We start from the raw sequence: 18,602 nt of genomic DNA, 5'->3' as shown, positions 1-18,602 counted from the left end.
TATTCATGTGATCATTGATTGACCAATCAGTGATCACATGATCGGGACCTCACATAAAGGTCCCGTACAGCGATTGGTGATCCGCTGTGTTCGGGGAGTGCGCACAGGCGGGGAACAGGAAGGAAGTTTATAAACGGCCGCCCGCTCCTGCAATGTATATTTTATATACATGGGCCGAGCGGGAAGTGGTTAAACAATTTGACTGATAGCAGCAGGAGCCAATGGCTCCCTCCTATGCTTCTCAGTGAAGCCTATGAGAGAGGAGAGAAAACTTGCAGTTGGCCAGAGTGCTGGATTGATAGAGGTCTCAAGTAAATGTTTTTTTTTTGGGGCGGGGGGATGTTTTCACCCTAATGCAGGGAATGCATTTAGGGTAGAAAAAAATTTTACTTTAGAAACACTATAAATGGTATCACTGGGCAACTGACACAGTAGATTAGGTACAGTATGTAAAAATTAAACTGTATGTATAGCAGAACTTTTTTAAAATTTTGTATACAATAAAGAAGGGATCAAATCCTCAGGTTATTTTTTGCCATCTGTGTAGCTGGGAAGATTCTCTTTCACTTCTAGTCCTCTCAACACAACCGGAAGTGATAGAAAATCTCCCCAAATTGCCCCTACTTAGACAGTAGTCACCTCAGTGGATCATTTTCCCTGATGAAGCCACATGACCGGTGGCGTAAGGGGAGGGGCTTTGACGTCACGACGCTCGATGGTTCCATGCTAACACCAGCTGGCAATTTTAGGATTTTCACCACTTTAAAAAATATGGAGGACACATTTTGGTGTACAAAGCGATTTATATACAGAGTATATGTGGGTGCATTACTTTTATTAATGAAATGGTTTATAAAAGGATGAAACGCTATGATTTGCTTATTCCTCTATATTAACCACATGGAACGAGAGTCTATCAATTGAATGGAGGAGGACCCCAAACAGCAAGTTACCATACCACCCACACTTTGGCCCATTTAAAGGGACACAAGCGTTATATGAACTCACTTAAGGGTTTGGTCATATACTTGAGGTGAGAGCACAACCGGTGGGGGATCACAATAATGAAAGTTCTTTTTCACACACAAAATCAATTAAGAAGCACGGGATATTTCATTTAAAGTGTATTATGCACGTTTGAAGAAGCTTATATATGGACTTTTTTTGTTTTTTTTTACATGTATATGGACATTCCTTTGGAATTATTATTGATTGATTGATTAATTTATTTAATTAATTTTTATTTTGATATTTAATAGTAATAGTAGTACTTGGATGCACATAATATTTATTTGCAGTCATTTTCAGTGACGCATGGCATACTTTTTGTATATAGTAATTGTTTGGCACACTAGTATGAGTATATGTTAGGTGCAGGCGATTCACAAATAGCACTTTAGAAGTATTCATCACCCACATAGCAGCTCACAAGCTTTCACTTTTTAGTTGTCCCAAATGCATGATTTCCTCTCACCTCTTGTTCTGGGAACAACTCTTGGATTTTCTCAACAAATTTTGGATTTCCCCTGACTTTCTGTTTGGTAACAATGGTTAAAGGGACAAATACTAGAGTTTATTTACTAAAAATGTAAAACGAGGACCTAACTCTTCACTAGTCTATTTAAAGCTAGAAGAAAAAAGGTTTAGCCCTTACAATTAAAGTTTTCTAAAACCCTAAACCTCTCTTACTGTATTTGCTCCTTTTTGGTCTGCTAAATATACCATTGAAAGGATTTGTTATACCTGTATTATAATGACAAAAAATACTTGCTAAGGACAATATTTCTACTTTCTGTTATAAAATGTATCCAACAAAAAATGTAAAAATATAAATTCTTTATACATTTAGGCCAAAAAGTATTCTGCTACATGTCTTTGATAAAAGAAATCCCAATAAGTGTATATTAACCACTTGCCCTCCAGAGGATTTACCCCCCTTCCTGACCAGGCCATTTTTTGCTTTACGCTGTGTTACTTTAACTGACAATTGCGCGGTTATGCAATGTTGTACCTAAATGGAATTTACATCCTTTTTTTCCCACGAATTGAGCTTTCTTTCAGGGGTATTTGATTGCCTGTGCGTTTTTTATTTTTTGCGCTATAAGAAAACAAGGCCGACAATGTTAAGAAAAAAACTAAAAAAATATTTTTGAATTTTTGCTATTAAACATGTCCAGTAAAAAAATTTAAAAAATCAAATTTCGTCATAAATGTAGGCTAAAATGTATTCTGCTACATGTTTTTGCTAAAAAAAAATCCCAATACGTGTAAATTAATTGGTTTAAATGAAAGTTATAGTGTTTACAAATGGCGGTATAGATACTGGAATTTTTTTTTTTTTTACTAGTAATGGTGGCAGTCAGCGACTTATAGTGGGACTGCAGTGGGAATTCTGACATTGGGGGGAACTGACTTGGCATCCCCAGTGACACCAATACAGTGCTAAAAAAAGTACTGACACTGTACTAATGGCACTAGGCAGGAAGTGGTTAACATGAGGGGTGATCAAAGGGTTAACTGTGTGCTGGGTGTGTTTTACTATAGGGCCGTGTGTTTGTGCTTTACTGTAATCACACTGTTTTGGATGTGCACAGCCATCCAAAGCAGTGTGCTCGAGCTGACAGGGAGGAGAACAAACAGTTCTCCTCCCCATTGGAGATGCTCGGCAATAACCGGGCGTCGGCAAGTAATCACCGGGCAGGACCTGGTGATTGACAGCCACGGACGCAAATGGCGACGTGAGTAGGGTGTGAAATGCAAAATCACGCATGTATACGTGATTTTGCGCACCCGTTCCACCCTGTAGCAGTATATCTGCTATAGGGAGGTCAGGAAGCTGTTAATAAGGATGGTGCAGACTTGATGGAAACTAGTTGTCTCAGCTTCCCCATCAGGCTCTGCCCACTGAGTGGCATTAGTTGTTAGAAGGCTGTCAGCTGTGAATCTGACCACATCCCTAACAGCCAGTGACAGGTGAGGAGGGGAAGGGGTAGCCTCAACAAACATACCACCCTGCTACACAGCTTACAAATGTAGTCAGTTGCTGGACTACAGAAACGTGGTGAAATTTCCCTTTTTACAATCAGTTTAATTTCATATCCTACTGCTATGCTAGATGTTATGTTGCACTAACCCCTCCAGTCAGCAGAGGGAGAACAATAGCCAGAAAAGCTTATGAATTCCTATGCAGAACGCTACGGATGCTGGGATTTGAAGTTCAGGAAGTAAGCCATATTGTAAAGTTCATTGACCCTTTAAATTTATGCAAAATCTCAAGGCACCCCATTCTAAAATTTAAAAAAACTAAAAGTTTTACATAATACAGCAACATTCATACATGTAGGACACCCAATGTTGGAGGTGATTAATTCTTTCAAAGCAAATATACTGTACCTTTTGCATACTGGTACTGACCAGTATTCCAATGTTTCTCTTCTCCTTCAGTTTTACTCCCTCACTCAGCTAATGTGACCCCAGTGCTGATGGAGAATTTCAGAAGAGGGGCAAACAAGGATGCTGTGCAAGCACCTGATGTCTTCCTCATCAAACTATGATGATATTGGATGCTAGGATGCCAGCGGTAGGAGGCTGTATTGGTGCACGATGAAAACCTGTGACTTTGTGTAGGTAATAGGCAGACTTTCTCCACCTGCTGGCTTTTTACGCCTTTTGCCAAAGCACCCCTGAAGAAACCTTGAGACACCCTGGTTGAAAAATGCTGCTTTAGAAAACAAAACCCCATAAAAATTGTGCAGTAGGAGGAATGGTAGAATAGGTTTTTTTTTTTATAACAAACTGCTTTAAGAACTTCTTCCTTTTGGCACTGAGAGAGAGCTGGAGAGAAGGGACCAATGGCTGCGTGCTGACAGACTAGAGAAGCCAGACAGAGATTGGTACCCATCAAACCAAGTAGTACAATAAATATTTCTTATATTTGAAATGTTTTGAGTATTAGCTGGCATCTTCACCCGAACATTCTTTCTGCCCAGGGCACCAATACAATTTGGAAACTGGGTTTTCTCTCATAATTCAGCAGCTGCGACTTCCCAAAGCGCCTCCATAACCTTTGGCATAAAAAGCTGATGCAGCTCTTCCCAAAGTGCACTACAGTTTTCCCATACCACCATTTCCACCATACTCACACCAAGGAGAAAATAATGATGCAGTGACACAAAGCTTTGTCCAGTAGCCAAAAACCTGCATAGAAAAAAATACAGTAATTGCATTAGACTTGGAAGAGGATGAGATACATTCATACTGTATTCAAAGTAATTGCATATACTGTGTGTGTATACAGTATACAGATAGGTCCATATATATTTGGACACAGGCACAATTTTGGATTTTTTAAGGTATTTACCAACATATATTCAAGCTATAGTTATATAATAGATATGGGCTGAAAGTGCACATTCTCAGGTTTAATTTGAGGGTATGTGCATCCAAATTGGAGGAATGGTTTAGGAATTACAGCTCTTAAAATTAGCCATCCCCCCTTTTGCAAGGGACCAAAAGTAATTGGACAATTGAAACAAAAGCTGTTTCCATAGCCAGGAGTAGGCTACTCCATTATTTCTTAATCAATTAAGCAGGTAAAAGGTCTGGAGTTGATTCTAAGTGTGGTATTTGCATTTGGAATCTATTGCTGTGAACCTACATCATGCGTTCAAAGGAGCTGTCCATGCAAGTGAAACAGGCCATTGTAAGGCTTCAAAAACGAATCAGAAAGATAGCAGTAATATGAGGAGTGGCCAAATCAACAGTTTGATACGTTCTGTGGAAAGAAGAACGCACTGGTGAGCTCAGCAGCATAAAAGGTATGGATATCCACGGAAGACTACTGTAGAGAGGATCCTATGATCATCCACCACTGTTTTTTTTTCCATAAAGTTTATTAAAAAACTCAGAGCATACAATAGGTACAGGTAATACAAGGTATCAGTCGGAAATACAATAGGAGGTAATACACATACAGCAAACAAAAAGATGCCTAGCAATACATAGACAAAGATTCAGATGTAAGTCATCCCAGGGAAAAGAAAACAGGGGAAAAATGAGGACATGCAAACGCAGGAACATTAAAGGCATATCTGGTCTCAAGCCCTTATTCAGCATATTGGAATCACAGCACTGGCAGGGTCGATGATATATAACCTCAGTTACTGAGCAGCAGCAAAGAGCAGGGCCAGTGAATCAAAGGTATGCATTGGAAATGTATACAGTAGGTATGGAGGGGGGATGCAAGGGCTTGTAGGATAGGGCCTTGTACTTTTGATGAAACTGAGGTAACCCACTACAGGTTGCCAGCACGTGGGTAAAGGGTTCGGGAAAGGAGATATGTAAAAAAACATATGTGCAGCTGGATTGCAGATAGGGAGTAGGGCTCCTATGCGTAGAGAAGTGTACCAAAATAGAAAGGGAAGAATGAAAGCTAAACTCTGAGTAGGAAAGCAAGGAAATGGGGATTAAGATTTTAAGAATAGATTTTTTTCATCCCGGTGGGGGTGGAGCCTAAACATGGCGGCGTAGCAGAGCACGATGTGAGTGCTCTCCAGCAACCTCCATACTGGCCACCCTGAGAACCCTCCCGGCACGGTGTGTGGAGCTCTACCTGTGTGAGGAGGTCCTCTGACTTGAGATGCTGGCACTGTGAGAGGGGAAGGAGAGAGAGAGTGGGCACCGAGCTCCAGGAGACGATTCCGACGTGGCTAGCCGAGAATCAGCAGCAGGGTTGCCGGGGTGACAGAGCGGTGCGGCGTGACCACGTGGTCAGCCACAAAGGAGCACTGGGAAGAAGAGAAGCCGGCCGGTGCACAGAGAGGAGAGGGAGATGCCGGTTTGATCCCGAACATGTCGCACAGCAGAGCCAGCGGTCGGACATCCATCTGCAGAGGGCCACAAGAGACCCTGAAGGAATCCCCCTGGGACACAATCCGGGTGAAAAAAGTGGACAGCTGTGGACTTTGGCCGGCTCACAGGGGAATTGAATGAAGGAGGGTGAGTGAAGACGACCCAGGATAACAGTAAACTTTAAATGTATAGTTTCTTGGATTGTGGGAAGTGAATGTAGACTGTTTGTAAAAGAGAGATGGAAGATTCCCAGGGGGACTTGAGTATGGAAGAGGGAAGGAAAAAGAAAGAGAAAGAAAAGGTTAAGTGGCTCTAGAAGAGACGAGGAAAAAGAAGTGGTAAATTGACAAAGAACTGACCAATACCGACACCCTAGCATATATCCTAAAGTCTCCCTCTGGGTTGGTTAAAGAGAAATAGATTGCACAGAAGATATGAAGAATAAAAGCGTTAAAGGAAGCGGGCTTAAAGGGTCCCAGACGGGTTCGATTAAAAAATATACGTCCCAGGGGAATGCGACTCCAGAAAGGTCCCAAGATGGAAGTGAAAAAGGGGAAATGGAAACTAGCCTGGAAAATAGCCCTAGATTAGGTCTGAGTAGTAGCAGCCAACAAATGACAGAAAACTTAGAGAGGAAAGATCCTGAAAACGATTTACAAGTACCGAATAAAAGAGAAATGGCAGAAATGTTTAAAAATCTGGAAAAAGCTTTAAAGAAAGAAATGACAAGTATACGGCAGGATCCAGGGCATCTGTTACTGAGAATGGAAGAAACGGAGGGAAAAGTCAAAAAACATACTCAAAATATCTCAGATTTAGAAAAAATGACTACTATGATTAGGAACACGCAGAAAAAATTGCTGTATAAGATGGAAGTACAAGAAAACAGGGATAGGAGAAGCAACCTGAGGATACGAGGAATCCCAGAAATCTTTAAAGGGGGAGAACTGCAAGAAATAGTTTGTAAAATTTTAAACTCCATTATGGACAGACCTGAAACAGAGTTAGTCAAACTGGATGGAGTAGATAGAACAGGAAAGCTTCACCAAGGAAATGAGAAGGAAAAACCAAGAGATGTGGTTGCTCAGTTGTACAAGTATGGGGATAAGGAAGAGAAGTGGAGAAGGATTAAAGGAAGAACAAGTATTAAGTATGGAGAAATAAACATTCAGATTTTTGCAGACTTATCGTATGAGACTCTGTGGAGAAGGAGATCCTTGAAACCCCTGTTAGAGCAGATGAGAGAACGGAATGTACACTATAGATGGGGCACTCCAGTGTGTTTAATCGGATGGAAGAATGGTGTTACAGCTTATTTGAGATTTCCAGAGGAATTGAGAGACTTCTGTGATAGACTGGAATTGCATAGAACAGTGATTACTGGGTGGGAAGAAGAGGGAGAAATAGGTAGTGGGGGTAAGGAGGATTGGCAGACTGTTGGAAGGGGGAGGTAGGGAGGAGATAGAGGGGAGTGTTTTTTTTTATCTCTCTGTCCCCTCTCTACTTCTTCCTCCTTATGGTGTTTTCTTTGGAGATCTGTGTTTTTTTGTTCTTTCTTTTCTCAAATGCACTGTGAAGGTTAAAGTTAATAGAAATAAACAGATAGATGGAGGGCAATTGGGGGGGGGGGGCTGGAGGGAGGGAGAGCCATTCATAGGAGGAGTTCAACCCCAAGGTTTGAATCAATGGTGGGTATAAACCTACAAATGATTAATAGGCAACTTAGAGTCCTAAAAATGGGTTGGGTGGTAAAAAGGGGGGTATTGGGTGGGGGGAGGGGGGGATGGTTTGAGAAATAAGTGGCGGGGTGGTGGGGGGGGGCGGGTGTTAGGAGGGGAGGGGAGTGGGATGGGAAGAGAGTAACAGGGGAGGGTGGGTAGGAGGGAATGGGGAGGGGGAATTAGAGTTAACACTCTGCATAAGGAAGGGAAGTATAAGAGAATTGAGGGTGGAAAAGAGGAAATTGAGTAGAAAAAAAGAGATGCAAGAAGTATGGAAGATTACGGTTTATAACATATAATGTAAATGGGTTGAATTGTCCTGGGAAGAGATTTAAGCTATTCAAAGAGTTGTAACATATAGAAGCTTCGGTGGTTTTTTTGCAGGAGACACATCTTGAGATTAAGTCAAATATTAAGTTGAATTCTAGAAACTACCCAACATGGTTTTATGCAGATTCCCCAATTAAGAGAGCGAAGGGAGTAGCAATAGGGTTTGCAAAAAACATAAGGATGGAGCTGGAGGAGAGAGAAATAGATCCAGAGGGGAGATTTTTGTTTTTGAAAGGTAGATTGCAAGAGATGGAATGTACAATTGCAAATATGTATTGCCCAAATAAGAGACCGGAGTTATATCTGAAAGGTGTTGTGAGAAAACTGATGGCCTTCAAAAAGGGACGTTTGATAGTGGCAGGGGACTTGAATTTCTGTATGGATCCACAAATGGATACGACCTCTCCTGTACAGAGAGAGCGAGGTAGGTCTCTGAGAACTTTAAAGAAGGTAATGCATGAGTGCCAACTGGTGGATATTTGGAGAATAATACATGGAAAAGAGAGAGACTATACCTTCTTCTCTAATGCACACGAGATGTACTCGAGATTGGACTATATATTGGTTGATCATCAACTTATAGAGATGGTGGCTAAAGTAGAAATAGAGGCAATGTCTCTCTCAGACCATGCCCCTGTTACACTGAAATTAGGGTGGGGGAGGCGGTCGACAGGTGGTATAGGATGGAAGTTGAATGAGGCTCTTCTCCTGGATCAGGAGATTGATCAGAAGATTAGGGAAGAGATTGAAAGATTTTTTCAGGAGAATGAGACAGGGGAAGTGTCGGTGGCTACAGTATGGGAGTCCCATAAAGCCTACATAAAAAGGTATAGTGATTGTATCCGGGGTCAAAAAAGAAAAGGGAAAGAAGAGAGAAATTTACTGGGCTGTTAAAAGAAATATTTGACCTGGAGCAGATACATAAAAATAGAATAACAAAAGAGATAAGACAGAAGGTAATAAAAAAGAAAGAAGAACTAGAGCTATTGATGGAAGAGGAGAGGAGAAGAGTTTTTAATAAAGTGGCAAGAGAGAGGTATAGATGGGGAGATAGGCCAGGAAAATATTTAATGAGAGCCTTGAGGAAAAAGACAGTAATTATATAGAAAAAATAAGAAACCCCAAGGGAGAAACGGTTTATTCTACTAAAGAGATGGTCAAGGTGTTTAAGGAATATTATAGTAAGCTACAGTTGTGGCCAAAATTATTCAACCCCCAATGCTGTAAAGGGGTTTAGGGACTATAGTGTACATTTGGAATTGTATTCAGAATCAAATCCTACAAGGACGTTGTAACTACCCAAATGCAACTAAAATGACATCAATTGTTTATGTAATACAGTAGTAAATGGTTCTTATGTGGTTTCTTCATTGCCACAATTATTCAACCCCTTAAAGACTACCACTCTGAAGAACAGAGGTTCATACAGGTGCTTTCCATCAGGTATTGAAAACACCTGTGGATGTCACCGAGCAGCAATCAAGCATAATAAGCACCAATTAGGCAGCTTTAAAATGACTGTAATACTCAGCTCCTTCTAGACATTTACTGGTGTGGTTACAAACATGGTGAAGGCAAGAGAATGGTCCAGGAAGACAAGAGAAGAGGTGATTTCTCTTCACAGGAAGGGCAATGGCTATAAGAAGATTGCAAAGATGTTAAACATACCAAGAGACACCTTAGGAAGCATCATTCGCAAATTCAAGGCAAAGGGCACTGTTGAAACGCTACCTGGTCGTGGCAGAAAGAAGATGCTGACTTCGACTGCTGTGCGCTACCTGAAGCGTAGAGTGGAGAGAAGTCCCCGTGTGACTGCTGAGGAACTGAGAAAAGATTTGTCAGATGTGGGTACAGAAGTTTCAGCCCAGACAATAAGACGCACACTGCGTAATGAAGGCCTCCGTGCCAGAACTCCCAGGCGTACCCCCTTGCTGTCTCCAAAGAATAAGAAGAGTCGACTGCAGTATGCCAAAAGCCATGTGGACAAACCACAAAAGTTGTGGGATAGTGTTCTGTGGACTGATGAAACAAAATTAGAACTGTTTGGGCCCATGGATCAACGCTATGTTTGGAGGAGGAAGAACAAGGCCTATGATGAAAAGAACACCTTGCCTACTGTGAAGCATGGTGGAGGGTCAATCATGCTTTGGGGCTGTTTTGCTTCTGCAGGTACAGGGAAGCTTCAGCGTGTGCAAGGTACCATGAATTCTCTTCAGTACCAGGAGATATTGGATGGAAACGTGATGCAGTCCGTCACACACCTGAGGCTTGGGAGACGTTGGACCTTTCAACAGGACAATGATCCCAAGCATACCTCCAAGTCCACTAGAGCATGGTTGCAGAGGAAAGGCTGGAACATTTTGGAGTGGCCATCGCAGTCACCAGACTTAAATCCGATTGAGAACCTCTGGTGGGACTTAAAGAAAGCAGTTGCAGTGCGCAAGCCTAAGAATGTGACTGAACTGGAGGCCTTTGCCCATGAAGAATGGGCGAAGATACCCGTAGATCGCTGCAAGACACTTGTGTCAAGCTATGCTTCACGTTTAAAAGCTGTTATAACTGTAAAAGGATGCTGTACTAAGTACTAAGATTGAATGTCACTTGGGGGTTGAATAAAACTGATAATGCTGTGAGCACAGAAAAGACATTTGTGGTTATTTCATTATAACTGTTATGTTATATTTGTCTGACCTACAAGTGCCTCTTTAATGTAAATGTAAGCAAGATGACTGAATGATCAAAAGCAATGTCAAACTGGCCAAAACACTCAATTTCAGTGGGGGTTGAATAATTTTGGCCACAACTGTATATAATATTACTTCCCAGGATTCAGTAAATAAAATTGGAAATGAGAGTAGAGAAAAAAGAAGGGTATATCTAAAAAACGCAGGACTATTGAAGTTAACTTAAGATCAACTGAATTCCCTTGATTTAGAAATTACGCAAGAGGAAATAAAAATAGCGTTAAAAAGTACCATGACGGGGAAAAGCCCAGATGGTTATACTGTGAGGTACTATAAAAAATATAGTGAATTGTTAATACCGAAATTGAAGAAATATATGAACGCCCTAGGTGGGGAGATGGAGATGAGGAGAGAATCTTTACAGGCCCATGTGGTGCTTATTCAAAAGGAAGGGAAGGATGCTTCTCAGTGCTCTAGCTATAGACCAATCTCACTTTTGAACATAGACACTAAGTTATATGCAAATGTATTAGCAAATAGGTTGAAAGATTTAATGCCAAAATGGATTCAGGGGGACCAGGTAGGATTTGTACCAGGGAGGGAGGGTAGAGACAATGGGTTGAGAACTTTGTTGCTTATCCACAAGGCTAGGAAGGGGAAAACTCCAGTGGTGGTGCTTTCAATCGATGCTGAAAAGGCATTCGATAGAGTAGATTGGAGCTTCATGATGGACACTCTGGAGACTCTAGGATTGGGAGTTAGAATGAGAGAGTGGATAGGAAAATTGTATAGAGAGCCCTCTGCGGTTATTTTGGTTAACGGAGAGAGATTGGAACCTATTGGGATGTCACTGTCCCCATTGTTGAATATATTATCATTGGAACCTTTACTGGCAACAATTAGGAAAAATATGGACATAAAAGGAATACAGATAGGAGGAATTGAACATAAAGGGGCAGCCTTTGCGGATGACCTGTTGTTCTATGTGGGAAATCCTAGGATATCACTCCCAAATTTAATGAAGGGCTTAAAGGATTATGGGGAGCTATCAAATTTGAAAATCAACCCAACAAAAACTGAGATCTTAAATGTAAATCTTCCATTTATTTGGAATTGGGAGGAGGTAACCCGTCTTGGATAGGGCACATAAATCTGATAAAAATGGTAATTGTACCTAAAATCCTATATAAATTCCAGATGATCCCAATTAAACTTCCGGAGGTTTTTTTCAAGGTAATTAAAAAGATGTTAACAAGATATATATGGAAAAATAAAAAACCTAGATTACCTTATGATTTGTTGAGTAGAAACAAAGAGAAGGGAGGATTGGGAGTGCCAGATTTCAAGAGGTATTAAAGAGCAGTAGTTCTAGCAAGAATTTATGACTGGACACACAATCCAGAGGGGAAAAGGTGGGTCAAGATTGAAAATGAATTGAGCGCAGTTAACTTGCATAAAATCATATGGGTACCAGCACAATATAGAGGATTAAAAGTTGAGAACGCCCAATGGGAGGGGCGAAACGCGTTGACGCATTTCCGGTCACTACCCCGTACGTCTGACGTCACTTCCGGTGAGTGGAGCGCACGCTGAGCGGTGCGTTCCAGCGGCCATCTTTTGGGATCTGTATATGTGTGGTCTCTGTGGAGCTTCTGCTGTAACCTGGAGCTGTGATGTGAGATTCTGTGAGAGGTTGCCTTACATCTACTGTTCATCTGGAAAGAAGCTGGTCTTAATAAATATGCCTTTTTAAAGTGATTATAATGTGAGTGGCCTTAATCCTTGATTTCACTTATGAATGGTGTTTTGCAATATTACACTATCTGAGTTTTTTTCTCCCTGGTTGGATGGTGGAGTTGATGGTGGAGTCTATGCTGGAGGTGAGGATTCCTATAGAGTGGATACCAAAGAGGGTTTAGGATCCCATAAATTCCTAAAAGGCGTTTCATTCACCTTAATCTGGTGAGTGCATTTGATGTTGGTTTTCACGGGTGGAAGGTGGAAGTTTCTTTATAATAGAAGAAGAATTTGAAAATTTCTGTTTGCACAAACTATTTTTGAATTTTATGTTTATTAATTTTGATGGACTTCACTATTTATTTAATTTTTTATATATGTTTGCACTTTGTATATTGATTTGATATAGAGGTCTATGTTTGCGCTGTTCACTTATATATTTTTTACAATTTGTGTTGATCACATTGCACAGCAGCAGGATAGAACCTATAGTAGGGTGTTTCACTAGGCGCAGGAAGAATTTTTTAGTTAAATGTTTTAAAGGTTTGGGATAAACTGCACAAGCTTATGAAATGGGATTCACAATTAATGTCACTGAGGAACACGGAGTATTTCCCTCCAGGTAGGGAGGAGAGCACAGGAAAATGGTTTAAAAAGGAGGATATTCAACTGAGGGATATTATGGAGGGGCAGGAATTGAGAACACTTAAGGATTTGAAAAAGGACAAAAGGGAACTTTTCATTAAGATAGACGAGTGGAGATAACACCAATTAAAACACTTTGTCGGGAGTCTTTCAAAACCTTTGAGATTGAGAAAGGATTGGAATCTGTTTGAGAGGTTGTTGGAATCACGAGGAGACGGCAAAAGTTTATAAGATTCTCACTGAGTTAGATACACACACAAAGCCAATGTACATAGTAAAATGGGAAAGAGATTTGGGAATAGAGATAGATGAAGACAAACAGAGGAAAATATATAGATTAACACATGAGAATGTAAGCATGAGAGAGGTGGAGGTAAACTATAAGTGTTTAATAAGATGGCACATTGCACCGAACGTTGAATACAAGATGAGTGGGGAGAATAAACCAGTGTTGGCGGGGGTGTGGACAGATAGGTACGTTATATCACATATGGTGGGAGTGCCCAAAGATTCAAGGTTTGTGGGAGACAATGGTTTATTTAATTGGGATAATCTCTGGGATAAAGATAGGATTGGATCCAGAGTTGTGTCTATTACATAGTACAGAGTTATCAGTGAACAAATACAAGGATTCGGGTATATGGTACTATCTGAATGCGGCAAAGGGTCTGATACCTAAGTTTTGGCATAGCTCAGAGGTGCCGAGAGAAGAGGATTGGGTGGAAAGAGTGAACTAGATATGTAGGATGGAGAAACTGTATTATATGCAAGAAGACAAGATGGGGTTATATCACAGGAAGATTTTGTGCCCAAGGTGAAATATATGAAGTAGTAGAGTGGGATATGTGAAAGTACCCCTTACTTAGGAAAAGATGTAATGGAGAAATGCAGAGTGAGTGGTTTTATTTGTGGGGGGGTTGGGTTTTCAGGGTGGGTGGGGGTATTAGATAGGTGGGGGGGGTAATGGGAATAAAGATAGGAAGGGATATAATGGATGGTTTTGTATGTTATATGAGAGTAATGTTGGAACATGTATTTTATATGGAAAATGAATAAATATTTAAATAAAATTAAAAAGAGAGAATTTAAGAATAAGCATGAAAAAGAAGGGAAGAGAGGGGAAGAAGAAAAAGAAAAAAAAAAGGGTGAGGGTGGGGGGGAGGGTCGATGGGGGGTTGGGGAAGGATGTAGGAGGAGGTCTTGAGGAATGTGTTTGGTCAGAAGCCACGGGATCGATGCCAAGGGGGAAGTGGAACAAGAGTGTTCCAGCTGGACCCACGCTTTGGTGGTAAAGTGAATATTCCAATCGATTATCCTAGTAAGATGGCAGGCCCGATGGTAAAGTTGCAGGTCAGGTAGTCCAATCCCCCCTTTGGATTTGGGGAGCACAAGTTGGGAGAAAGAAATACGTGGCCGTTTATGATTCCAGAGAAAAAGAGAGCACATTCTTCTGCATGAAACGAAAAAGGCGAGTGATAAATGGATAGGTAAGGTTTGAAATAGATAGAGGAGGTGCGGGAGGATATTCATTTTTATTATAGCAGCCCTACCAAACCAGGAGAAGCATGGGCGAAGCCACCTAGTTAGGTCTGCTCGGATGGCACCAAGGGTTGGAAGAAAGTTTTTGACATAAAGATCTGAGAAGTTACTCGTAAGCTGTATTCCCAGATAGGTAAGAGAGTCCCTTTCCCATTGAAATGGGATCTGTTACTTAGGAAAAGATGTAATGGAGAAATGCAGAGTGAGTGGTTTTATTTGTGGGGGGGTTGGGTTTTCAGGGTGGGTGGGGGTATTAGATAGGTGGGGGGGGTAATGGGAATAAAGATAGGAAGGGATATAATGGATGGTTTTGTATGTTATATGAGAGTAATGTTGGAACATGTATTTTATATGGAAAATGAATAAATATTTAAATAAAATTAAAAAGAGAGAATTTAAGAATAAGCATGAAAAAGAAGGGAAGAGAGGGGAAGAAGAAAAAGAAAAAAAAAAGGGTGAGGGTGGGGGGGAGGGTCGATGGGGGGTTGGGGAAGGATCGGACGGGGAGGAGGTGTGGAGTAGGAGGGTAGGTAAGTCACCTTTACTCAAGACTCCCAGGACATGAGAGATACGCGCAACCCTGGCAGAGAAGCGAGCTGGGGACAGTTGCAGGCGTAGCAGGGTGCCAAGCGTAACTTGCTCCAAGCAGTACAGGACATCGAGACAAAAGACCTCAATCACAACCTTAAAAAAAACAGAGAGCCGATATCGCCAGAAACACTACGGGGTATAAGAGAGGTTCAGAATCAGTCAGAAAGGCCCATGAAAGAACGATATTCAGGGGTTGTTTGGAAGTGAATCCAACAGGACCACATATGAGAAAATTTAGTAGGGTTATCCAGAGAAGAAGCAATCAGCTCTTCCATTTCAGCAATTCTGTTCAAACGTATGAACCAATCTCGCACTGTGGGGGGGTGAACAGACCCCCAGAGAACCGGTAAGCACAATTTAGCCGCGTTAAGCATATGCATAGCCAGAGATTTGAAATATAGACGTTTGGGAAGCGGAGTGTGGTGGAGGAGGAGTTGGGCCGGAGAGAACTCAATATCAAGAGTAGACACCAAAGAAGTAATCCGATGTACCTCCTGCCAAAAGGGCTGAACCATAGGGCAGTCCCACCAGATATGAAGAAGAGATCCAGCAGGAGCCCCACATCTCCAACAATTACTAGGTCTGGATGGATCAAAATGATGGATTCTAGAAGGTGTATTGTACCAACGTGTTGCCAACTTGTATCCGTTTTCTTGTGCGGAAACATTCAAGGAGCACTTATGAGAAAAGGTAAAGATTTGGTCCCAATCAGAGGAAGAAAAGTCAGTGTTTAAGTCTCTTTTCCAAGCTTTGCAGGCGGGAAAGTGAATCAGAGGTTCTGTCACCAAGAAGAAGCAGATAGGTAAATGATACTAAATACCTCCGTGGTTCAGCCTTTAAAAAGAGTGACTCAAAGGAGGTGAGAGGGCGGACCCATTTATAGCGATATGCAGGAGAGAGAAAAAATTGTCTGATTTGAAGATAGGCCAAAAATGTTAAGGTGAGATCACCCATAGTACTTGCCAGGGAAGAACAAGACTTCAGCTGACCTTTGTGAAAAAAGTGGTTCGCCAATACTTGACTGTGTGGCCAATGTGCTGATGGAAAGGAGTTATGCATACCGGGAGGCAAGTCTGAATTGAGGTGAAGAGAAGTTAGTGGGTTGGGGGCATTGGAAATGGAGGCCGATTTACAGGCTAAGCGAAAGGTTTTAAGGGAAGGACCGATTATTGGATGTAGGAGGAGGTCTTGAGGAATGTGTTTGGTCAGAAGCCACGGGATCGATGCCAAGGGGGAAGTGGAACAAGAGTGTTCCAGCTGGACCCACGCTTTGGTGGTAAAGTGAATATTCCAATCGATTATCCTAGTAAGATGGCAGGCCCGATGGTAAAGTTGCAGGTCAGGTAGTCCAATCCCCCCTTTGGATTTGGGGAGCACAAGTTGGGAGAAAGAAATACGTGGCCGTTTATGATTCCAGAGAAAAAGAGAGCACATTCTTCTGCATGAAACGAAAAAGGCGAGTGATAAATGGATAGGTAAGGTTTGAAATAGATAGAGGAGGTGCGGGAGGATATTCATTTTTATTATAGCAGCCCTACCAAACCAGGAGAAGCATGGGCGAAGCCACCTAGTTAGGTCTGCTCGGATGGCACCAAGGGTTGGAAGAAAGTTTTTGACATAAAGATCTGAGAAGTTACTCGTAAGCTGTATTCCCAGATAGGTAAGAGAGTCCCTTTCCCATTGAAACGGGATCTGTTACTGACAAAAGGAAACCAGGTCTGGAGGAAGAATAATATTTAAGGCATAGGATTTGGAATGATTAATTTTGAGGTTCGAGATATATTGAAAGAAGAAAAAATCCTTAGGTAGGTTGGGCAAGGTAATCCGGGGCTCCGTCAGAAACAAAAGAATCTCGTCTGCGTAGGCAGCAAGTTTGTATTCCTTGTTCGCCACGGAAATACCCCTGATATCTGGGATTAAGCGGAGTTTGCATAACAATGGTTCTAGTGATTTCACAAAAAGAAGCTGGGATAGGGGGCAACCTTGGCGCGTACCATTCCCAAGAGGGAATGGATGAGATAGATGCCCATTCACACGGACCTGAGCCGTTGGGCCAGAATACAGTGCCATAATGAAATTCAGCATGGTGTCCCCTAAACCAATCGCCTATAGGGATGCCTTTAAGTAATCCCAGGACACCCTATCAAAAGCCTTCTCGGCATCTAGAGAAAGAATAAATCCTGGACTGCGAGAATCATGAAGTCAGTGGAGAAGGTTAAGAGCCTTGATGGTGTTATCCCTTGCTTCCCTTCCTGGGATGAAGCCCACTTGGTCAAGGTCAATCAGGGAGGGTAACAAGGGAAGGAGACGGTTGGCTAGGATCTTTGCCTAGATTTTGATGTCTACGTTCAAAAGAGAGATGAGCCTATAATTGGTAAAAGTCAGATTAGACTTTGCCAAAAAACATCTAACAAAGCCAGGCCAGTTCTGGAAAAGCATTCTTTGGATGGATGAAACTAAGATTAATCTGTACCAGGATGAAAGGAAGAAAAAATTGTGGAGAAGGCTTGAAATAGCTCATGATTCAAAGCACACAACATCATCTGTAAAACATGGTTGAGGCAGTGTGATGGCATGGGCATGCATGGCTTCCAGTGGCACTGAGTCATTGGTGTTTATTGGTGATGTGACAGAAGACAGAAGCAGCCGAATGAATTCTGCAGTGTTTAGAGATATACTGTCAGCCCAGATTCAGCAACATGCAGCAAAGTTGACTGGACGGCACTTCACAGTACAAGCCAATGATCCAAAACACACTGTAAAAGCAACCCAGGAGCTTTTGAAGGAAAAGAAATTGAATATTCTGCAATGGCCAAGTCAACCACCTGCTCTCAACCCAATTGAGCATGCATTTCACTTGCTGAAGGCAAAACTAAAGGCAAAAAGAACCACAAACAAAGAACAACTGAAGACAGCTGCAGTTAGAGCCTGGCAAAGCGCCCGAAAGGAGGAAATCCAGTCTTTGGTAATGCCCATGGGTTCCAGACTTCAGGCAGTCATTGCCAGTAAAGGATTCTCAATAAAATATTAAAAATGAACATTTTATTTATGATTATATTCAGTTGTCCAATTACTTTTGGTCCCTTGAAAAAGGGGGGATGGCAACTCTTATGAGTTGTAATTCCTAAACCCTTCCTGAAATTTGGATGTACAGTACATACCCTCAAATGAAACCTGAGAGTGTGCACTTTCAGCCCATATCCATTATATAACTATAGCTTGAATATGTTTTGGTCAATACCTGAAAAAGACTAACATTGTGTCTGTGTCCAATAATATATGGACCTTATTACATATAGTGCTACCCACTCAGGAGCCACTGTTCTTCTTCCAAATTACACAAAAAAAAACAAAAAAATAACAAAAAAGAAATGACACAGGTTCTTCTTCCAAACTAGTGTAGAGGCAGCCAAGCACACAGCAATTGTTCACTCACTAAATATTAGTCTAGGGGATTACATTTTTGATTTATTGCTGGAAAAGTTGGGGTACAGAGATACAGCAA

This window comes from Staurois parvus, unplaced genomic scaffold (assembly GCF_062004578.1).
Source record: "Staurois parvus isolate SC_StPar_1 unplaced genomic scaffold, SC_StPar_1.0 ptg000013l, whole genome shotgun sequence".
NCBI lineage: Eukaryota > Metazoa > Chordata > Amphibia > Anura > Ranidae > Staurois > Staurois parvus.
This window is presented reverse-complemented; position numbering follows the sequence as displayed.